Raw genomic sequence first — 24,926 nt, 5'->3', positions numbered from 1 at the left:
CAGATATGGTTTTCTTTTTTAAAATTCCCCTGGCTATTCGGGGTCTTTTCTGATTCCACACAAATCTTAAAATAATTTGTTCTAACTCTCTGAAGAAAGTCCATGGTATTTTGATAGGGATTGCATTAAACGTGTATATTGCCCTGGGTAACATTGACATTTTCACAATATTAATTCTGCCAATCCATGAGCATGGAATATTTTTCCATCTCTTTGTGTCTTCCTCAATTTCTTTCAGAAGTGTTCTATAGTTTTGAGGGTATAGATCCTTTACATCTTTGGTGAGGTTTATTCCTAGGTATCTTATGCTTTTGGGTGCAATTGTAAATGGGATTGACTCCTTAATTTCTCTTTCTTCAGTCTCATTGTTAGTGTATAGAAATGCCACTGACTTCTGGGCATTGATTTTGTATCCTGCCACGCTACCGAATTGCTGTATGAGTTCTAGCAATCTTGGGGTGGAGACTTTTGGGTTTTCTATGTAGAGTATCATGTCATCGGCGAAGAGAGAGAGTTTGACTTCTTCTTTGCCAATTTGAATGCCTTTAATGTCTTTTTGTTGTCTGATTGCTGAGGCTAGGACTTCCAGTACTATGTTGAATAGCAGTGGTGAGAGTGGACATCCCTGTCTTGTTCCTGATCTTAGGGGAAAGGCTCCCAGTGCTTCCCCATTGAGAATGATATTTGCTGTGGGCTTTTCATAGATGGCTTTTAAGATGTCGAGGAATGTTCCCTCTATCCCTACACTCTGAAGAGTTTTAATCAGGAATGGATGCTGTATTTTGTCAAATGCTTTCTCTGCATCCAATGAGAGGATCATATGGTTCTTGGTTTTTCTCTTGCTGATATGATGAATCACATTGATTGTTTTACGGGTGTTGAACCAGCCTTGTGTCCCAGGGATAAATCCTACTTGGTCATGGTGAATAATTTTCTTAATGTACTGTTGGATCCTATTGGCCAGTATCTTGTTGAGAATTTTTGCATCCATGTTCATCAGGCATATTGGTCTGTAATTCTCCTTTTTGGCGGGGTCTTTGTCTGGCTTTGGAATTAAGGTGATGCTGGCTTCATAGAACGAATTTGGAAGTACTCCATCTCTTTCTATCTTTCCAAACAGCTTTAGGAGAATAGGTATGATTTCTTCTTTAAACGTTTGATAAAATTCTCCTGGGAAGCCATCTGGCCCTGGACTCTTGTGTCTTGGGAGGTTTTTGATGACTGCTTCAATTTCCTCCCTGGTTATTGGCCTGTTCAGGTTTTCTATTTCTTCCTGTTCCAGTTTTGGTAGTTTGTGGCTTTCCAGGAATGCGTCCATTTCTTCTAGATTGCCTAATTTATTGGCGTATAGCTGTTCATAATATGTTTTTAAAATCGTTTGTATTTCCTTGGTGTTGGTAGTGATCTCTCCTTTCTCATTCATGATTTTATTAATTTGAGTCTTCTCTCTCTTCTTTTTAATAAGGCTGGCTAATGGTTTATCTATCTTATTAATTCTTTCAAAGAACCAACTCCTGGTTCTGTTGATCTGTTCCACAGTTCTTCTGGTCTCGATTTCGTTGAGTTCTGCTCGAATCTTTATTAACTCCCTTCTTCTCTTGGGTGTAGGATCTATTTGCTGTTTTTTCTCTAGCTCCTTTATGTGTAAGGTTAGCTTTTGTATTTGAGTTCTTTCCAGTTTTTGAATGGATGCTTGTATTGCGATGTATTTCCCCCTTAGGACTGCTTTTGCTGCATCCCAAAGATTTTGAACGGTTGTATCTTCATTCTCATTAGTTTCCATGAATCTTTTTAATTCTTCCTTAATTTCCTGGTTGACCCTTTTATCTTTTAGCAGGATGGTCCTTAACCTCCATGTGTTTGAGGTCCTTCCAAACTTCTTGTTGTGATTTAGTTCTAATTTCAAGGCATTATGGTCCGAGAATATGCAGGGGACAATCCCAATCTTTTGGTATCGGTTCAGACCCGATTTGTGATCCAATATGTGGTCTATTCTGGAGAAAGTTCCATGTGCGCTTGAGAAGAATGTGTATTCAGTTGAGTTTGGATGTAAAGTTCTGTAGATATCTGTGAAATCCATCTGGTCCAGTGTATCATTTAAAGCTCTCGTTTCTTTGGAGATGTTTTGCTTAGAAGACCTATCGAGTATAGAAAGAGCTAGATTGAAGTCACCAAGTATAAGTGTATTATTATCTAAGTATTTCTTCACTTTGGTTAATAATTGATTTATATATTTGGCAGCTCCCACATTCGGAGCATATATATTGAGGATTGTTAAGTCCTCTTGTTGAATAGATCCTTTAAGTATGATATAGTGTCCCTCTTCATCTCTCACTACAGTCTTTGGGGTAAATTTTAGTTTATCTGATATAAGGATGGCTACCCCTGCTTTCTTTTGAGGACCATTCGAATGGTAAATGGTTCTCCAACCTTTTATTTTCAGGCTGTAGGTGTCCTTCTGTCTAAAATGAGTCTCTTGTAGACAGCAAATAGATGGGTCCTGCTTTTTTATCCAGTCTGAAACCCTGTGCCTTTTGATGGGGTCATTAAGCCCGTTCACATTCAGAGTTACTATTGAGAGATATGAGTTTAGTGTCATCATGATATCTATTCAGTCTTTGTTTTTGTGGACTGTTCCACTGAACTTCTTCTTAAAGGGGAATTTTAAGAGGCCCCCTTAAAATTTCTTGCAGAGCTGGTTTGGAGGTCACATATTCTTTCAGTTGCTGCCTGTCTTGGAAGCTCTTTATCTCTCCTTCCATTTTGAATGAGAGCCTTGCCGGATAAAGTATTCTTGGTTGCATGTTCTTCTCATTTAGGACCCTGAATATATCCTGCCAGCCCTTTCTGGCCTGCCAGGTCTCTGTGGAGAGGTCTGCTGTTACCCTAATACTCCTCCCCATAAAAGTCAGGGATTTCTTGTCTCTTGCTGCTTTAAGGATCTTCTCTTTATCTTTGGAATTTGCAAGCTTCACTATTAAATGTCGAGGTGTTGAACGGTTTTTATTGATTTTAGGGGGGGATCTCTCTATTTCCTGGATCTGAATGCCTGTTTCCCTTCCCAGATTAGGAAAGTTTTCAGCTAGAATTTGTTCAAATACATATTCTGGCCCTCTGTCCCTTTCGGCGCCCTCGGGAACCCCAATTAAACGTAGGTTTTTCTTCCTCAGGCTGTCGTTTATTTCCCTTAATCTATCTTCATGGTCTTTTAATTGTTTGTCTCTTTTTTCCTCAGTTTCCCTCTTTGCTATCAACTTGTCTTCTAGGTCACTCACTCGTTCTTCCACCTCGTTAACCCTCGTCGTTAGGACTTCTAGTTTGGATTGCATCTCATTCAATTGATTTTTAATTTCTGCCTGATTAGCTCTAAATTCTGCAGTCATGAAGTCTCTTGAGTCCTTTATACTTTTTTCTAGAGCCACCAGTAGCTGTATAATAGTGCTTCTGAATTGGCTTTCTGACATTGAATTGTAATCCAGATTTTGTAACTCTGTGGGAGAGAGGACTGTTTCTGATTCTTTCTTTTGAGGTGAGGTTTTCCTTCTAGTCATTTTGCTCAGTGCAGAGTGGCCAAAAGCAAGTTGTATTGGGAAAAAGAGAAAAAGAGAGGAGAGAAAGAAGGAAAGAAAAGAGAAAGAGAAAAAAAAGGGAAGAAAAAGAAAAAAAAAAACAAAAAAAAAAGGGAAGAAAAAGAGAAAGAAAAAGAAAGGAGAAAAAACGGGGTGGGGGAAGGAAACAAATCAAAAAGCAAAACAAAACAAAACAAAACAAAACAAAAAAAAAAGAACCACCGGGGAGTATCTTCTGATTCTGTGTTCTTTAAGTCCCTTGGCTTCTCCTGGAAGTTGTCCGTCCAGCTGGTGTTCTGGGGGAGGGGCCTGTTGTGCTGGTTTTCAGGTGTTAGCACTTGGGGGAGCTGCTGTGCCCCTGCCTGGTGCAGGGCTCAGGGGGGGTTGTTTACCCCGTGAGGCCGCAGGAGGAACAGCCCCAGTGGCGGGGCAGCTCTGGAAACCTGGATTCAGCTCCGGCAGGAACTCCGTCTGCAGGGCCTGGAGGCTCCGGGGCGGGGCCGCTGCTCTGCTCAGCTGGGGCAGGAGCGTCCTCGCTGTCCTGGGCCCTCCCGGCCTCTGCCTGTCCCGGGGGAGGCGGGATCCTGGGCTGTGTCCCGGCGCCCTGTGCTCCGGAGCCTGCGCTGGTGGATTCGCGCTCCCGGGCCGCGCAGCCCCCTCCGCGGAGCCGCCGCCTGAGCCCCTCCGAGCTGCTCCTGGAACCGCGCAGGCCCCTCCGCACGGAGCCTCTTCCTCTGCCCGAGCCCCCCGAGCTGCTCCCGCCCCGCAGCCCCCTCCGCGGAGCCGCCCCCGAGCCCCCCGAGCTGCTCCGGGTCCCGCCGTGCGCGCTGCAGCCCTTAGGGAGCTCGGCGCACTCTCCTGGGCGCGCAGGTGCCTGTTACTGTCCCCGGGAGCCCGAGGGCATCCCCGCCCTCCTGGGTCCTGCTCCACCTCCCTGCGAGCCCCTTTCCGCCCGGGAAGGTCGGTGCAGCTCCTGCTCCCCCGGGACGGGGCTCTCCTGTCCTGGGGACACTCGCCCCGGCCTCAGCCCGGCTCCTCGCGGGGCCCCTCCCCCTTGGAGGCCTTTGTTCCTTTATTTCTTTTTCCCCGTCTTCCTACCTTGATAGATGCGCGAACTCTTCTCACTGTTGCATTCCAGCTGGTCTCTCTTTAAATCTCAGGCCGAATTCATAGATTTTCAGGATAATTTGAAGGTTTTCTAGGTAGTTTGGTGGAGACAGGTGATTTGGGGACCCTACTCTTCCGCCATCTTGCTCCTCCCCCCCGATTGATTTTTTAAATTAAACTTTTCATTTTGATATAATTGTACAATATCACAACCAGGAAATTGACATCGATGCAATCCATCTACCTTATTCAGATTTCAACAGTTTTATACCTGCTCATCTGCATGTATATGTGTGCGTATTTATGCAATCTTATCGCCTGTGGAGATTACTGTAAGAATCACCACAGTAAAGATACAGAAGAGTTTCATCAACACAGCAGCCCCTCCTGTTGCCCTTTAATCCCTCCCCCCCCAACCCTTGAGTTCATAACTCCTAGCAGCCACTATTCTCTACCTCTATAATTTTGTCATTTCAAGAGCTTTTTTTTAATATTTTATTTATTTGTGATAGACATAGAGAGAGAGAGAGAGGCAAAGACACGGGCAGAGGGAGAGACAGGTTCCATGCCAGGAGCCCGATGTGGGACTCGATCCTGGGGCCCCAGGATCACGCCCTGGGCCAAAGACAGGCACTAAACCACTGAGCCACCCAGGGATCCCTCAAGAGCTTTATATAAATAGAATCATTTCCTATGTAATCTCTCATGATTAGCTTCTTTTCACTCAGCATAAGTCTCTAGGGATTCACTTAGGTTGCTGCATGTATCAATAATTCATTCCTTTTTATCCGTAGCATAGTATTCCATGGCATAGATAAGATATAACATGGTTTGTTTCATCATTCTACCCGTCAAAGGACATCTGGGCTGTATCCAGTGCTTAGCTATTAAGAAGCTGCTATAACCATTCACATACAGGATTTTGTGTGTGAACATAAGGTTTAATTTCTCTGGAATAAATACCCAGGAGTGTAATTGCTGAGTACTGTGGTAGTTCCATGTTTAGTTTTTCTTTTTTTAAGAGATTTTATTTATTTGTTTATTTGAGACAGAGACTGAGAAGGAGAGGCAGAGACATAGGCAGAGGAAGAAGCAGGCTCCATGCAGGAAGCCCGATGTGGGACTCGATCCTGGCACTCTGGGATCACTCCCTGAGCCAAAGGCAGATGCTCAACCACTGAGCCACCCAGGCATCCCTCCATGTTTAGTTTTATATAAGAAAATGCCAAACAGTTTTCTAGCATGACTGTATTATTTCACATTCCAACTAGCAATGTATCAAAAATCCAGTTTTTCCACATCCTCACTAGCATTTGGTTTCATCAGTATTTTCTGTTTTAGCCTTTCGGATAGATGTATAGTGATATCTTATTGTGGTCTTAATTTACTTGTCCCTGACAGCTGATGATGTTAGCGATCTTTTCATGTGCTTAATTGGCATCCATATATTCTCACGCCTCTTTTTTTTGACAGGTGCATGATAATGGCTTAGAGCAAGGATATAGTCAGTATATTGAACAAGTCTAAAAATAACACAAGGATTGGAAGATTGTTTCATAACAGAATCTAAATCCAGTAAGGGTTTCAGTAGGCTAGACTCCAGACCACTAGAATGATGGCTTTAATCAAACAAGGAAAAGTTTACTAGGGGAACAAATGGCATGTTCATATCTTGGTGTCCCAAACATAGTATCTTGTGACTAGGATAGGAAAGATTTGATTTAACAGTGGTATTAAAAAGTCAGCCTAGAGATTTCAAATGACAGTAAGCATAATCTGAGCTAAGGGTGCGAAAAGGCCGCCAAAACACAACTTGTAACTTTGACTAAGTTCCATGGAAGTGGAGTACCTAAAGCAAGAGGTGACATTCCCCTGTGTTGACAAGATCACACTCTGAGAACTATTTCCAGTTCCAGTGGGCCTTATACTTTTAAGAAGAATAGAGGCAAATTAAATAGTAACTAGAGGAAAGCAAGGCAGATGCTGTTGGGATTTGAAGTTGTTTGAAGGACAAATAATGAAAGGAACTGTAGCTGGCAGGGTCCTTGTGGGAGACAGATTATGCTCAAATTCAAATAGGATAATGAGAGAAGAGTTTAATGAATCATTGATTATGCAGGAAAGGAAGAGTATAGGGAAACTACAAGAAGTAGTGACATAACCTGGAGCTGGAAACTGAGTGACTGCTACCAACCCTAGGTCAGGTAGGGAGAAGGAGGAGATAATTACTGGAACCTGCAGAATGAGAGAGTTCTGTGGAAAGAACTGTCAAAAAAACAAAAAAACAAAAACAAGATGGTCTAGGTAAAAGTATGAAACAAGACCAGGAAAACCTTGCACAAAAGGAGCCAGGGCAATAAGTACTCTGACTTCATTCTTCTCCTTCCCCTCCGGTCATCTTCAAGGGTTTCCCATTGATCAAAAACAAGTGGAAGTCAGGAGATAAGAGAGTTCATTAATATAGTCCGTGGTTCACACAGGACAGAGCACTGGGCAGGATAGAGAAGAGTAGAAAATGCATCTGGCGATGTAAATGGAGGATATTCTAAGAACACTGAACTCAAGCCAACAGTATCTTTCTTCAGTTCTCTGACATGGGGTCATGATTGGACTTGGACTTGTTGAGTGTCATCACTCTGATGAGTAGTACCACAGTAAGGAACTTAGGGGGAAGTCACATAAACTCCCTCAGGCAGTTGATCTGGATGAGTTGGCCCTGGGAAGCTATTTACAAAATGTTCAATTGTAATTTAGGGACATTTTGCTCTTTCCTGTGGGCTAGAATGTCTACCACACCAACCATTCGTTACACCAAAATGTCCAACAACTGCAATTGTATTTCCCCTGGCAGAAATCATAAAGTTGTGTTTTTAAACTTGGTATCGCTTGAAAAAGAAGAGTTACTAAATGTAGAAAGCCGGACAGTAGCAAAGATGTGAGGTGGCTTGAGCACCAATATCCTCAATCTTGTTTGCTATGCCATCGTTGGGACTTAGCATGGAGCCTGACACAGTAGACAACCAGTAAATATTTGCTTGAATGATGGTACAGGCTTGGGGAGTGAGAATAGCAGAGTAGTGGAAAGAATTATGATAGTGACTCATGTTATATGTCATTCTAGTCCCAGCTCTAGCTATAACTCAATATATAATCTTGGGCTAGTCATACAAATTCCCTTGAAGGTCATTTCCAGATATCTAATTCTTTGACTGTAGATTTAGTCAGTAAAAGTTGGGGTCTTTAGCTCCTACTCCGTGGCATATTAATCTGAGTTCAGAAATATCCAAGGTAATAGATTGAATCTCTAGCTTAGGTTTCATTAGAACATACACAGAGGGATGCCTGGGTGGCTCAGCGGTTGAGCCTCTGTCTGCCTTTGGCTCAGGGCATGATCCCGGAGTCCTGGGATCGAGTCCCAAGTCGGGCTCCCTGCTTGGAGCCTGCTTCTCCCTCTGCCTATGTCTCTGCCTCTCTCTCTGTGTCTCTCATGAATGGATGAATAAAAAGTCTCTAAAAACATTAAAAAAAAAAATAGAACATACACAAAGGCTGATCTGTACCCAAAGAAGAGGTAGAGACAGTAGATATACTAATTTTAATTTAGATTATTTTTATATAAAGCCAGGTTGATATTAAAAAGACCCCAAATAATTAATTCATTTTAGCAAACCAATGGAAATTTAAACTAAAAATAATTCCTTGGATTGAAATGTTTCACTAACAGTGAAGAACACTTATACTAATAACAACTAACATTTTCAAATAATTATATCTGAATGTCTAGTATTGCTTAGCACTTATTAAATATCAAGCACTTCATATGCATAATGTAATTTAACCCTTACAACCAACTTACGAGCCTACTACTATTGCTGACACCATCCTTGGGAAATGAGGAACAGTGGCTACGTGATAAGTGAGTGAAATGGGGATTCAAACCCAGGCAGTCTTAAGAGTTTGAACTCTTTATCTACTCATTATAAATATTATCATCACTTGACTTTTCATCAGATACATAAGGGCAAAATATGCATATTTTCTGTAATGCAAATTCAAAGATATTATGATTACATACTTAGTTTTAGAGATTGCATTATGGAATTTTCCCTTTTATGGTACTGACATGTAAACATACTTGAGTTCATGCATTTCAGATATCACTTAGAGAAAACATATAGGGGGTGCCTGGGTGGCTCAATTAGTTGAGCTCAGGTCATAATCTCAGGATCCTGGGATTAAGCCCCAGGGAGTCATCTCTCTTCCCCTCTCCATGCTCATGCTCTCTCACTCTCTCAAATAAATAAATAAAATCTTAAAAAAAAAGAAAAGAAAAAATCCTACATTTGGAAAATTCTTTTGCAGAGCACAGCAGCTGGGTTAAATTAGAACAATTACCATGAACCAGTGGAGATAACTTTCAACTAGTTTAGCACCAGCTCTGTCAACTAACAGTGTGCACCTGGGTGAGCATGTGGCATGCTCTGTAATTTATGACATCCTACAAAGTGCTTATTTCATCACAGGGCCTGTCTTCCAGCCTCTGTGCCTTCACATGTGGGACTCCTCTCTTCCTGATTGTTGCTCTAATAAAAGAGATTCTTCCTTTAAGGAATCCCATACTTGCCCTATGCACTTTGAAACTGTGGAGTTTTGTAGGGCCCATTTTCAGTTAGGCCTTTGCTCTATATCATACTATTTTTTTCTTTTGCTTTCCACAATCCTAATAACCAGCTAGCAGAAGGAAAGCAAAATAGTGAATTCAGTAAGCATTCTTAACATTTAAAGGACTAGTATTAAATCAGATTTTTAAAAAATAATTATTTATTTGAGAGAGAGAAAGAGTGAGAAAGAGAGAGAGCACAGGTGGGGGGGTGGGGGGCGAGAGAGGAAGAAACAGGCTCCCTACTGAGCAGGGAGCCCAATGCAGGGCTCTATCCCAGGACCCTGGGATCATGACCTGAGCAGAAGGCAGATGCTTAACCGATTGAGCTATCCAGGTGCCCCTAAATTAGATATTTCTTAATTTATAATAATAATCAGAAAATTTTCATTGTTTATTTTTAATAACCTGTGATAACATTTTAGGGCCCAAATGTATTACCTCTATACAAAGTTAATAGAAAAAAACAAGGTAGACCAAATTAGACATAGAGGAGGCTATGTAGCCTTTGGATTTCAGGCACATACAGAGGAAAAGATGCGGAAAAATCATAGAGAGTTTCCTTCTTTAAATTTCTTTTTTTCCCACAATGTTCTCTTTAGTTAAGTAAAAAAAATTGCATTGCATATTACATATAGTGTATGATTTGCCAGCTAAAGTTTTGGAGTCTGGCATAGCTGGAGTCATGACTTTGGGCAAATAATTTCACCTCTCTGAGACTTGATGTTCTTATCTGTAAAGTGAGAATACTACTTATTGTCTCCACTCCCCTGAAGATTAAGTGAGAATATGACAATCTTCTAGATTAATGTATGACAGTTAGTATTCCAGAAATGGCTAGGAGGTTCTTTATTTTCTTAGTTTACCTTATTTTTTTTAGTAAACTGTGCCCAACATGTGGCTCAAACCCACAACTCTCAGATCAAGAGTCCCACACTCCACTGACTAGCCAGCCAGATTCCTCTAGGAGGTTCTTTATTGCATGTGAGTTTTGCAGAGAAGAATGGAAGTTGTCCAGCGTCCTATTAACAATTATTGTGGGAAGAGGACACTTCAGGAAATTACAACTGGGGGAATCAGGGGCACTTGCTACAGATTTAAAGACCTCCCACAAAGGCACTTGTGGCTAGAGAGGGGAGCCACCTCTCCCTATTTAACTTTCTTGACAATAAAGAATTTTATACCAGCCAGAGTTACCCACCCACAAAACCAAAGGGCGAGAATAAATGACCATAAAAATATGCATCCCTTCCCCCAGGGTAGGAAAGCCTAAACTGTAGTTAAGTTGTTGCTGGAGGCTCTATGTGGACAAGTATGAGAGTAAAAGAGACTCCAGCCATGCAAAGTCTTGAAAGGGGCTTTTTTGTGTGAGCTTTACCTCCAGGAGCCCTAGGAGGTTCTCACAGTGAAAATTGGAGAAAAATCTCCAGCTTTGAGCTGTGAGGTTGGGAGGGGAGGGGTAGTAGCCATCTCAAAATATGCCCCAGCACTCTGTTCTTGTTAACAAGACGTGCTCTCAAAAGGTTGTTTTACCTGCATCTAAGATACTGGAGTTTTATGAAAGTGTAACTGGCCTGGGGGGGTGGTGGTGGTGGTGGGAAATATCCATCTCCATTCTTCAGTCTTTTTTAGCCCTCCTAAAGGGTGTGAGACTAAGAAGCACTTGTAAAGGTCACAGCCTAAGGACACAGGCTTATTCAAAGACTGAGACCTAATCATAGAAGTATGGAATGCTTACCTTCCCTCACTTTACCGCGCCAGTAAAGGCCTATTTGCCACAGTTCCTTTTATTCCCATACATTATGTCCAGCTTTTAACAAAAAATTACAAGGCATACTAAAGGGAAATTTAAAAACACAATTTGAAGAGGCAGAGCAAACATCAGAACCAGATGCATCTACGGCAGCAGTGCTGCAATTATCAGACTAGGAATTTAAAATCACTAAATATGCTAAGAGCTTTAGTGGAAAAATAGACAGCATGCAAGAACAGATGGGTAATGTAATCAGGGAGATAGAAATTCTAAGAAAGAATAAAGAAGAAATGCTAGAAATCAAAAACACTAACAAATTGAAGGATGCCTTTGATGGGCTGATCAGTAGACTGGACATAGCTGGGGAAAGAATCAGTGAGTTGAAGATATGTCAACAGAAAGTTCCATAAGTGAAAAACAAAGAAAAAAATTGCAAAAAACAATGAACAGAATTTTTGAGAACTGTGGGGCAACTACAAACGGTGTACCAGATGGATAATGGGAATACCAGAAGTTGAAGAGAGAAAGGAGCAGAAGAAATATTTAAAGCAGTAATGACTGAGAATTTACTTGAATTTGTGTTAGACACACCAAACCACAGATCCAGGGAGCTCAGAGAACACCAAAGAAGGTAAAAGCTTAAAAAAAACACACAAACAAACCAAAGCAAAGCAAACCAACCAAACAAACAAAAACCTACAACTAGGCATATCATAATTAAAGCTGCAGTAAATCAAGATAAAAAACCTTGAAGGAAACCAAAGAGGAAAAAAAACAGCTTACCTATAGAAGAGCAAAGATAAGAATTACATTTGAGTTCTCCTGAGAAACCATGCAAACAAGAAGAGAGAAAAGTGGAATATTTAGTGTTCCCAGAAAAAAACCCCCACCAGCTTAGACTTCTGTGCCCAGTGAAATTATCCTTCAAAAGTGAAGAACTTTCTTAAACAAAAATTGAATGAATTTGCTGCTAATAGACCTACCTTGTGAGAAATGTTGAAAGGAGTACTTCAAAGAGAAGGAAAATTACATGGGTCAGAAACTCAGACCTACATAAAACAAAGGAGTATAAAAAAAAAGAGAAAATGAAGGCAAAAGAGATTTTACTTGTGTTTTCAATTGTTTTAATAAATAGTTTGTTTAAAATAATTGTAGAAACAATGAATTTGATGATTACAGCTTACAGATAAGTGAAATGAATGACAGTAGTAGTACAAGAGGTAGGAAGGATGAATTAGGAGTACTTTAAAGTAATTGCTCTACTCATGAAGCAAGCAGTATGCAGTTATTTGAAAATTTGCTTGGATTAGCTATGAATGTATATTGCAAAACTTAAGACAACTGCTAAAAAAAAAGTTTTTGTTTATTTATTTGGGAGAGAGAGTCTGTGTGTGTGAGAGAGAGAGCAGGGAGGGCGGGAGAGAGAGTCTCTAGCAGACTCCCCACTGAATGAGGAGCCTGATGCGGACTCAATCCCAGGACTCCAAGATCATGACTTGAGCTAAAATCAAGAGTCAGATACTTAACCAGCTAAGCACCCAGGCACCCCTAAAAGAAGTTTTTTAAAAACTGTAATTGACAAGCTAACCACAAAATGCTCAGTTACACAAAAGTCATAAATATGGTAAAAGACGAAAAATAGAAACAAAAAGTGCAATGAATAGAAAACAGGAACAAATATGATAGATGTTAATCCAACTTGGTCGATAACCATTTAAATCATAATTGTCTAAATAGGGACGCCTGGGTGGCTCAGTGGTTGTTGAGTGTCTGCCTTTGGCTCTGAGCGTGATCCCGGGGTCCGGGATCGAGTCCCACGTCAGGCTCCCTGCGAGGAGCCTGCTTCTCCCTCTGCCTATGTCTCTGCCTCTCTCCGTGTGTGTCTTTCATGAATAAATAAATAAAATCTTTTAAAAAATAATTGTCTAAATATACCAAGAGATAGAGGCTGCCAGAGTGGGTCAAAAATAAGACCCAATTATATGTTGTTGACCAGGAACCCACTTTAAATATAGAAACATATAGATTAAAACTGAAGGCTGAAGAAACATATACCATGCTAATACTAGTTAAAAGAAAGCTGGGAGTAGCTCTGTTAATTTCAGACAGAGCAGACTTTAGAACAAAAGTAATTATCAGTGATAAAAAGGGTATTACATAATGATAACACGGTCAATTATCCAAGAAGACGTAGCAAATCCATAGAAACAGAAAGCAGATTAGTGGTTGCCAGGAGCTGGCAGGGGAAGGGATGGGAGGTGACTGTTTGATGCCTTTGAGGTTTCCTTTTGGGGTGGTGAAACATCTTAGATCTAGATAGAAGTTATAGTTGAACATTCTAGATGTACTTCATTTTACCAAATTGTATACTTTTAAAAGGTTAGTAATTCATTGTATGTTAGGTGAATTTTACCCTAAGAATTAAAAAAAAGAGATGCAAATTATGTATTTTCAGAATGTTGTTTATTGAATAATTACCTCTAAATTGGCAACTGCCTGGCATGTGTGATGTCTCACCCTATCTCTTGTCCAAGATACACAATAATTGGCTGATCATAGGCTATGTCCTTCCCTAACCACTGACTTTGCCTCAAATCCTTCTCGCAGTATAGTACTCCAGAAAGTCACTAGAAAAAAAAAAAAAAAAGGAAAAAACCTCATTCTCTCATTCTGCTACAACAGCCTTTTCCAATATTCACCCTCAATCCTACTTTACCTGCTGGCTAATACCTGACACCCCAAGATTAAGGCTTTACTCTTTTTGCTTTGGTCTTTGACCTTTGTTAAATGGTCCACTGGGGGATGTGTTGCAGGGTGGGTTTCCAGAAAACAGACTAAGACATATTTATACAGGAGGTCTCATGGGGAGTGTTCTCAGGAACAACACCTATAAGGGAGGGAGGGAAGCAGGATTGGACAGAGGGAGAAGTTGAGCTGTGACATGATTGCCACAGAGGTTGCAGCCCACAGAGAGTTCTGGAGCTGAGCTATCTTGGAGGAACCCTGAAATGAGGCAAAGGCTTTGTATCCTAACCTGAAGCAGTCTCTGTATTTGAGCTGCCCGCAGGCCAGAATTGTGACCTTGGACCTGGAAAAGTAATTTTCATGGGTGGACTCAGTTCTGAACTATCAGCAGCCAGCACTGTGGCAATGGGGGAAATAAGTGTATGGGTTCTTATAGGAGGATCCGGGTGACAAGCCACAGCAGAGAAGCACCCATTTTAGTGATCAGCCAAATTTATACATCAGTATGAATGAATTTAACCTCATTATGGAGGCAGAGAAATTAAGCAAGCAATCAAGGGCCCCGAAGTGGGATAGAGGGTTATGAAGAGACATTAAGTATGTTGAGGAGAAGATGAATATTGCTATATAACATGAGGTAGTGATGCTCTTCAAAACTGTTTTCAACTACTTTGTCCCCAATAAAAATATCTGTAAAGAATTGCTTTGGGAATGATCATGGTAGTGGACTTTGAGATTGTTGTTTGTAGAGCTAGAACTTATTTTTGTATTTGTTGTGCTTCCCTTGCCCATCAGTTTCAAGTGTGCCTTTCTGGAAAACTCTTCCTGAGTCAAGGCCACTTGCTGGTTTTCTCAGCCAATCTTCACCCGCTTATATGCTGTTAAAAAGAGCACCTTTGGGCAGCCCGGGTGGCTCAGCAGGTTTGGCGCCACCTCCAGCCCAGGGAGTGATCCCGGAGACCCAGGATCGAGTCACACATCAGGCTCCCTGCATGGAGACTGCTTCTCCCTCTGCCTGTGTCTCTGCCTCTGTGTGTGTGTGTGTGTGTCTCTCTATGAATAAATGAATAAAATGTTTTAAAAAAAAGAGCACCTTTCAATCATCTAGCTCATGTGCTATTAAAAAGAGCACCTTTCATCTCTGGTCAGCTAGTCTTCAACAAAGGAGGCAAGAATATCCAATGCAAAAAGGACAACGTATTGAACAAATGCTCTTGGGAAAATTGGACAGCCGCATGCAGAAAGATGACACTGGACCATTTCCTCACACCATACACAAAGATAGACTCAAAATGGATGAAAGATCTAAATGTGAGACAGGAATCCATCAAAATCCCAGAGGAGAACACAGGCAGCAACCTTTTTGACCTCGGCCACAGCAACTTCTTGCTAGACATGTCTCCAAAGGCGAGGGAATCAAAGGCAAACATGAACTATTGGTAGTTCATCAAGATAAAAAGCTTTTGTACGATGAAGGAAACAGTCGACAAAACCAAAAGACAGTCTACCGAGTGAGAGAAGATATTTGCAAATGACATATCAGATAAAGGGCTAGTATCCAAGATCTATAAAGAAAGAACAAATAATACAATCAAGAAATGGGCAGAAGACATGAACGGACATTTCTCCGAAGAAGACATACAAGTGGCCAACAGACACATGAAAAAATGCTCCACATCCCGGGCATCAGGGAAATACAAATCAAAACCACAATGAGATACTGCCTCACACCAGCCAGAATGGCTATAATTAAGCCAGGAAACGATACGTGTTGGCAAGGCTGCAGAGAAAGGGGAGCTCTCTTACCCTGTTGTTGGGAGTGCAAGCTGGGGCAGCCACTCTGGAAAACAGTATGGAGGTGCCAAAAAGTTGAAAATAGAGCTACTCTATGACCCAGCAATTGCACTACTTGGGATTTACCCCAAAGGTACAAACATAGTGCTCTGAAAGGGCACCTGCATCTCAATGCTTAGAGAAGCAATATCCACAATAACCAAACTATGGAAAGAGTCCAGGTGTCCACTGACAGATGAATGGATAAAGAAGATGTGGTAAATATATATACTACCCAGCCATCAAAAAAAAAAAGAAAGAAAGAAAGAAAAAGAAATCTTGTCGTTTGCAATGATGTGGATAGAACTAGAGGATGTTATGCAAAGTGAAATAAGTCAATCAGAGACAGCCAATTATATGATCTCACTCGTATGTGGAATTTAATAAACAAAACAGAGGATCATAGGGGAAGAGAGGAAAAAAATAAAACAAGATGAAATCAGAGAAGGAGATGAACCATAAGAGACTCTGAATCATAGGAAACAAACTGAGGGTCGCTGGAGGGGAGGGGAGGGGAGGGGAGGGGAGGGGAGGAGAGGGTAACTGGGTGATGGACATTAAAGATGGCATATGATGTCATGAGCACTAGGTGTTATTTAAGACTGACGAATCATTGACCGCTGTCTCTGAAACCAATAATACATCATATGCTAATTAACTGAATTTAAAAAAGGTAAAATCTCAAAAAAATCTCAAAAAAAAGAAGGTAAAATCTTATTTTAAAAAAAGAACACTTTTTTTTTTAATTTAAGCATACCTCATTTAAGAGAGCACCTTTCAATAGGAGGATAATCAAAGAATTGGTGAATTTTTCATTACAACCTACTTTATCTTCCTGTTGCAGTTACCATGGCTGTATAATGAACTATCCCAAAACTCAGTGGTGAAAAACAACCATTTGTTATATTCACAGTATCTGCAGTTCAGGTATTCAGACAGGGCACAGTGGGTATAGCTTGTCTCTGCTGCCTGCCTGGAGCCTCACTCAGCTGGAAGGCTCAAACGGATAGAGACTGGAATCATCTGAAAGCTCGCTCACACGTGTGCCTGGCAATGATGCTGCATGTAGGCTTAGACCTTTGCAGGAATCGTTGCCAGAACACTTACATGTGGTTTCTTCATGTAGCCCAGGATTACTCATGACACTGTGGCTGTGGTCCAAGGGTGCATGTCCCCAGAGAGAGCCAAGTAGAAGCTTCATGCATATTAAATCTAGTGTCAGGAGTTGTGGCATCTCTTCTGACATACTGTTGTTTGGGCAGTCACAGGCTTCCACTCAGATACAATGGGAGGGGAGTATAGACCCTGCCTCAGTGGGAGGGATGTCATTCACATTGAAATAGGGCATGTGAGATGAAGTAGATATATTGGTTTGGCCATCTTTGAAAAATACAGTCTGCCATGCTTCCTTTCCCCTATAAACTCATTCTTTCAGCTTGCAGAGGAATATATTTGGCCAAATATTCACTTCCAGAAAAATGTAATTGATATTGGAACTCCTGGGATAGGGGAAGAACGTGCTTAATCTTTCTAGAGTCTTGTCCCATTCCATTGACAAAAAAAAAATCTTTCTAGAGTCTTGTATTGGTGACTGTCCTATATCCTTTCATTTTTTTTATAACTGCCCTGGAAATGAAAATCCTACATTCTGAGAAAAATTATTTCCCCTTTATATTTATTATGTGTTTCTAAATTGCTGATATTAATTGTAACTATGCAGAAAGTTGGGATATTCTCCTTAATGCTTTCTTGAAAATAAGATTACCAGGAAGAAGAGTGCCTAAAATGTCTTTACTGCACTATTGATTCTGAACTCCAGATGGCCTGACCACAACACTTGTCTACTCAGATAACGTATACATGTCAGTTGCAAGTGCCATGTTGAAAATATTCTATAAGTATTAATAATGTACATTCTTCATTGAGGTTCCGTAAGATTTAGCTTTTTTTAAAAAAAAGATTTTATTATTTATTTATTTGAGAAAGAGAGTACACTTGGACATGCATGAACAGGGAGGGGCAGCGGGAGAATCTCCAGCAGACCCCCCCATTGAGCACAGAGCCCAACATGGGGCTCAGTCCCAGGATCCTGAGATCATGACCTGAGCTGAAACTAAGAGTTGGACACATAACTGACTGAGCCACCCAGGCACCCCTGTAAAATTTAGCTACTAAAAGTAAGAGCATATGTGCTGTTTAATCAGACAACATAGACTATGAAAACCAAGGTGATATATATATATATATATATATTTCTCTTGGCAAAAAACAAAACAAAACAAAACAAAACAAAAACCCTAGAACTAACACTATTTACTTGTAATTATCTTATTTCAGGTATGTTATATCATCAATTCTTTATTCTCATAAGATTGTATTCTCCTCTTTAAAATTTTTTGAATATTTAATTGTCCTATTTTCTGTATGCTGAATCTTGGAAGCCACATTCTATCCATTTACAACCATTACAACAAGTAGTGGCATTAGTCATGATGATTGCATAATTTGATGATGTATTTCAGCAAAGATGTGAACTAATATTAACAATACCAGCTTGATTGGACATCCACTACAGTCTAGGCATCATGCTTAGCACGGCACATTATCTCATTTAATCTTCACAACAACCCTGAGTTCTGCACTATTACTCTTCCAATTTTATAGATGAGAAAGTTGAAGTTGACAAAAGGCAAGTAACTTGTCTCGGTGAAGCTATTTCGACCTGGTTTGAATCCAGAGCTTTCACCTTTACCACTATACTATAGAAGGAATAAGAAAATAAATTGTTTTTGAACTTACGTAATGGCCAAAGACTTTGTTATATGAGGTGCTATTGCGGGGTGTAGGGGGGGTGGATAACATTGCCACGTCATCTTGATACGTATCTTAATTGTATGAGATGTGACTGCTGTTGCTTTTCTCTTGTTTGGGAACCTTTGTTACTTTTCTGAAGTAGTTTCAAGGAAATTGCATTAATTGGAAAACATCTAAGAGCATTGATGCAAAGTGCATTTTTTAAAGATTTTATTTATTTGAAAGAGAGAGAGAGAGAGAGAGAGAGAATGAGCAGGGGGAGGAGCAGAGGGAGAGAGACAAGCAGACTCTGCACTGAGCACAGAGCCCCATGCAGGGCTCGATGCATGACCCTGAGATCATGACCTGAGCTGAAATCAAGAATTGGATGCTTAACTGACTGAGCCAACCAGTCGCCTCTTCTTCTTCTTCCTCTTTCCTCTTTCCTCCTCCTCCTCCTCCTCCTCCTCCTCCTCCTCCTCCTCCTCCTCCTCCTCCTCCTTCTTCAATAGAACTTTATTGAATACACCACAAGCGAGCAGTGGGCAGGACAGCAGAGGAGAGGCTGTCTGCCTCTTTTTTTTCTGTAGCAAGGAAAGCAATAGCATTGCCCTTCTTAGAATAGTAATTATGTAAAAACTTAAAATTCGTGCATCTTATCAAATTTCTGGAGCACCTGACATAGGGGCTGGCAGTGCCTCAAGCTTTTCAGGACAACCAAAGCACATAACCTGGTTGGCACTGCTGAAGTGATGGGATGGCTTTGCGAGTTGTATCACATCACTGAGAAACACTTCTCTTAGAGTTCATTCCAGAGGTGTGGTGGCTTACAAGGCTATATAGAGGGAATCATAAGAAAGTAATCTGGGAATGTGGAAGAACAAAGGAAGTGTGAATGGAAGGCAGAGCAAAGCAAAGGCTTTTGAAAAACAGCCTTGGGATAAAAAAGCTGAGAGAAATGGATGCCCTAGCATGCTTGAATGCATTTCTGCATCTGTCACAAGGTGACAGTAAAGTTGAGATGTGTGTAAAGAAGCTGATAGACCAGAAGAGAATGTTCTAGGATGTTCTGGCATTCTTTAATATGGATGAAGTCCTCCTATGCTAGGTTAGGGAAGCTATGTAGTCATAACCCAGTGGGCCTGAGAGAGGAATTGAAGCTTTACATCAGTATACAGACTTATCATGGGGAGACTCTGCTAGTAGAGGGACAAAGGAGCCAGGTCTTTGTAGCTCACAGTTTTAATTTTACTCAGTGTCTCTGAAACCCCATGTTGGCATTATAGATTAGAAGGAGGAGACAATGAGGGGGGCACTTGACGGGATGAACACTGGGTGTTACATTATATGTTGGCAAATTGAACTCCAATAAAAAAAAATATACCAAAAAAAAAAAAAAGAAGTAGGAGATACAAATATGATTAGGAGCAAAAGCTGACAAGTAGGAATCCCTTGTGTGATATGCCTGTATGACATATATGTGCTTGCATGATGTATCCTGCTTCTGTGTCATAGCAATAATTAATGAGAATCAATGTGAATAAATATATCTACATTCCCATCACCTAGATCAGTTGTTTCCCTCTTCTCTGCCCACCACCAGTAGTTGAAAATATGTGTGCCTTTTTACCCAGTTAAAACATTGCTTTGGTAGTTTGCATAGTACTTTTGCCACCTACCGTTATGCCGCAATCATTTTTCCATGCTGCTAAAGTCTCCATAAATATCATTTTCATTGTTTTATACCGGTGCCGAAGTAGATAAACTATTTAACTTTTTTTCTATTGGTGAGCAAAGATGATCATTTCCTATTTTATATAAGGCAATCATAGATCATGGATTCATAAACATTGGGTTGGATTCTTTTGGATTCAGAGGATATGTGTGCCCAGTATAAGGTAAGATGAAAAGGGAGTGGTCCAAAAAACCTCATTTAATAAAGCCTTTTGTGTCTTGGGAGGTTTTTGATGACTGCTTCAATTTCCTCCCTGGTTATCGGCCTGTTCAGGTTTTCTACTTCTTCCAGTTCCAGTTTTGGTAGTTTGTGTTTCTCCAGGAATGTGTCCATTTCTTCTAGATTGCCTAATTTATTGGCGTATAGCTGCTCATGATATGTTTTAAAATCGTTTGTATTTCCTTGGTGTTGGTGGTGATCTCTCCTTTCTCATTCATGATTTTATTAATTTGAGTCTTTTCTCTCTTCTTTTTAATAAGACTGGCTAATGGTTTATCTATCTTATTAATTCTTTCAAAGAACTAACTCCTGGTTTTGTTAATCTGTTCCACTGTTCTTCTGGTCTCTATTTCATTGAGTTCTTCTCAAATCTTTATTAACTCTCTTCTTCTGTTGGGTGTAGGATCTATTTGCTGTTTTTTTTTTTCCCAGCTCCTTTAGGTGCAAGGTTAACTTTTGTATTTGGGTTCTTTCCAGTTTTTGGATGGATGCTTGTATTGCGATGTATTTCCCCCTCAGGACTGCTTTTGCTGCATCCCAAAGATTTTGAACGGTTGTATCTTCATTCTCATTAGTTTCCATGAATCTTTTTTAATTCTTCTCTAATTTCCTGGTTGACCCTTTCATCTTTTAGCAGGATGGTCCTTAACCTCCATGTGTTTGAAATCCTTCCAAACTTTTTCTTGTGATTTAGTTCTAATTTCAAAGCATTATGGTCTGAGAATACACAGGGGACGATCCCAATCTTTTGGTTATCGGTTAAGACCCGATTTGTGACCCAGTATGTGGTCTATTCTGGAGAAAGTTCCATGTGCACTTGAGAGGAATGTGTATTCAGTTGTGTTTGGATGCAAAGTTCTGTAAATATCTGTGAAATCCTTTGATGATGCTCACAAAAACTGCAGATCGTTTTCTTAAAGATTATGCCACAACTTTACATTTTATTTTTTTGATGTTTGTTTATTTAAGTGATCTCTACACCCAACGTGGTGCTCAAACTCCCAACCCCAGTATCAGGAGTCACATGCTCTTCAGCCAGGCTCCCCGTGATCATTATATTTTAAATATAGATGGTGGTGTATTGCTTTCACAATAAGACACTGCAAGGAGCAAGTCTGAGGCTTTGTTGTGGATATTTTCAGAGAAGTCTGGGACTTTACCATTATTTTGTGAAACTAGATGAAAATTCTCCATCTTTCTCCAGGCAGGTTGCTTGGGGCTGATGGAGAGACCTACGACTGAGGTTCTCTGCTTCCACAAGCTTATCCATGAAGTAAATTCATATAAGGGCCTTCAAGCATTAGGCCCCTAAGAATGGTTAGGAGACTTAGGAAAAGCGTCAGACTGGATGATTGTCTGAAGTGTTTTCCATTTTGAAGCAGATGTCTTATATTCACTAGAGTAATTTAGGACATTTAAAGTATTTACAGAGCTGACAAAATGAGAGCATGACTGACTTATATGAAAACATCCAGTCAGTTCAGTCAGAAATCATGTTTCTTTCAGTATTGACTCAACTGACTTGATATTCCAATATCAAGTGGTCAGACACAGCTATACTTTTATGGATCTAAACAATAATTTTTAATATTCAGTACAAGCATGAGTCTAAGCACTTTGCATCGCTTAGCTTATTCAGTTCTCACTGATATAGTAGAAAGTGAGCCATCAATATACTACAATATTCATTTTGAAGTGAGTAGATTATAAAGATGTTTTTCGGCTTTATACTTTTTTACTTTAGGAATCTTTTAAGTGAACATGTATTAATTTTGTCATCATAAAAAGTTAAAGAAACGGCAATGTATATACTCTTAATTCTTAAACCCATCATTTAAGGAAAGCTGGAGTTAGGGGAGTGCAAGGAAGAAAAGGGATTTAAAACACACTTTTTATTAAGGAAAATGACAAACTTAGAATGGTATAATGAACTTCCACTTACCCATTGTCCAGTTTCAATATTCATCATCTCATGAACAATATCATTTTACCTATACCCCACCTACTTAGGAAGGATTAGTAAAAGTTGCTGCTGTGGGCCAGGTGAAAAGAGCATGGACTCTGAAGACATCTGTATTTTAATTTTAACTCTGGGAGTCCAGACCCTTGGGTTTGAGTCCTAGTTCCCTTGACTGAGCAGCAGCAGCCTTGAGCTGGCTGCATAATCTCGGTTTCCTCCTCTGTCAAATATGATAAGCAAGTGTTCCTGAGCCATAAATGAAATGACATGGTAAAAAGAAACCTAAATGTATATGACATGGGTTATTGAATTAATTGTCTCGGCTATGTACTTTTTTTTACAACTGAATATAAGTCATGCAACCATAAATCTGGATTTTTAAAGGAAATTTATCTACAGAAGAGCTTATCCACATACATTTGGACAGAGAGACCCCATGTTGCAGGTGGCCTGAGGTAGTCTCATTTGGACCCTATAATAAATGAAAATTGTTATTGCACCCTGTCACTCTCAAAGCGTTCCGGTTTGAATAACACATTTTATAGTCACTGTTATATGGAGGAAATGTTGAGGTTTAAGAAAATGATATTCAAGGAGCTAAAAAAAAATTGCAACAAACAGATCTAATAAATGAGTATTATGTACTCTTTAAAAGCACAGACTTTCCAGTGTTGATGAATATTTTTAAAAATAAGCATTTTTGTATGTTAACTGAATTTCCTTGATATTCAGACATAATTTCACTTTTTTTTTTTGAATAGGATTCATGATTCTGGGTCATTCCCAGATGATTCTAGTTTGGTGTAAATATAAAGCTTTATAGGACTTAAGTCTTAAGCAGTGCCGTGATTTCATCTGTAATGCCCCTATCTTCCTATTCTGCAAAGGCAAAGAGGTTAATTCCCTCATAAGAGAAGGGCTGTTAGAGCCACATGAAGGAGCTCTTGTGGACAAATCAGATCACTGAATTAACCACAGTGCTAATGGCTTCCCCATTCAAATAAAATTCCAACTGCTACCATGCATGCTCCCGGTGCCTGACAATTGTAAAAAGTATTTTACAATCATCTTTAACAAGCCTGTCTCATATCAACCTAGGGGGCACAAGCTGAAATAGCTAGGTGTTCTTTCTAATGGTAAAATATGTTCATTCATTCAGCTTTTATTGAATACCTTACATGTCCCATGGTCTATTTTAGGCAGTAGAAATACAAAGTTGTGGAAGACAGAGTCGGTGGTCTAGCTGACACAAAGTTAGATGAGGAATGTAATTCAAACTCACAGATTCTGGGGATTTGAAATTGGTTTCACCAGCTACAGTATAATTACAATTTGTTTTTTTGCTTTTTATTTTTATTTATTTTTATTTTTTATTTATTTATTTATTTTTGTTTTTTGCTTTTTAGAATCTGTCCTTTTTTTCATCCTTTTTTTTTTTTTCAAGAAAAATTTATTGGGTTCCCACTCTGTTCCAGGTGCTATTGTACGTACTGGAAATACAAATAATCCCTGCTGTCATGGTGCTTGCAGCCTAGAGGCAGGGAAGTAAGAAAAAGCACACACATATACACATGCTAGATAGTGATAAGTACTATGAAAATAAAATAATTTAGAGTAAACAGGGATAGAACTTGATGGGCTACATTATAGGGTGGTCAGGGAAAGCTTCCTTCAAAAGAAGCCTTTAAGAAGAGACCTGAAGGAATGTGGGATGAAGTAAGAGCATTCCAAGCAACAAAAATGTGGTTGGTATATTCTCCCCTGACAGCAGAGGGGCCAGTGTGGGTGCCAACAGAAAGCAAGGGGCAGAGTGACTGTTTTTTTTTTAATTTTTTTATTTTTATTTATTTATGATAGTCACACACACACACAGAGAGAGAGAGAGAGAGAGGCAGTGACATAGGCAGAGGGAGAAGCAGGCTCCATGCACCAGGAGCCCGAAGTGGGATTCGATCCCAGGTCTCCAGGATTGCGCCCTGGGCCAAAGGCAGGCGCCAAACTGCTGCGCCACCCAGGGATCCCCAGAGTGACTAGTTTTTGGAGAGGAACTCAGAAGGGTGGAAGCAGCCAGGCTATGAAGAGCCCATAAGGGATTATAGAGAAATTGGATTTTTTTCTGAAAGTATGCTTGGAAACCACTGGATGATTTTGAGCAGAGAAGTGATATGATCTGCTTTAGGTTTTGAAGAGATTACCCTGGACACTCTGTTGAGAATAGTTGTAACGGGGCAAAGGTTGAAATCGGGAGACCATTTGGGAGGATTTTGCAATAATTGAGGCAAGAGATTGATGATGGCTTGTTTCAGATTTGGACCCAATTTCAACTTGTAGAGTGGAGATTTACTCCCCTGCCAAAGACCAATGCTCCAGACACTACCTGGGTGTCCTAAAATTCAACTCGATTCTGACACTACCTGGAGACTGCATCATATTCCACAGATTAAGTGACAAGTCCCACAAGACTGCTCCCCAACCACTTCAGATACCAATAGCAAGCCCAGGTTGTTAACTGTGTTTCTGAATGAGTGGCTATACATTACAGTTCCCACAAC

This window comes from Canis lupus, chromosome X, assembly GCF_011100685.1.
Source record: "Canis lupus familiaris isolate Mischka breed German Shepherd chromosome X, alternate assembly UU_Cfam_GSD_1.0, whole genome shotgun sequence".
Classification (NCBI taxonomy): domain Eukaryota; kingdom Metazoa; phylum Chordata; class Mammalia; order Carnivora; family Canidae; genus Canis; species Canis lupus.
The sequence above is the reverse complement of the archived record's forward strand: the minus strand, read 5'-3'. Positions refer to the sequence as shown.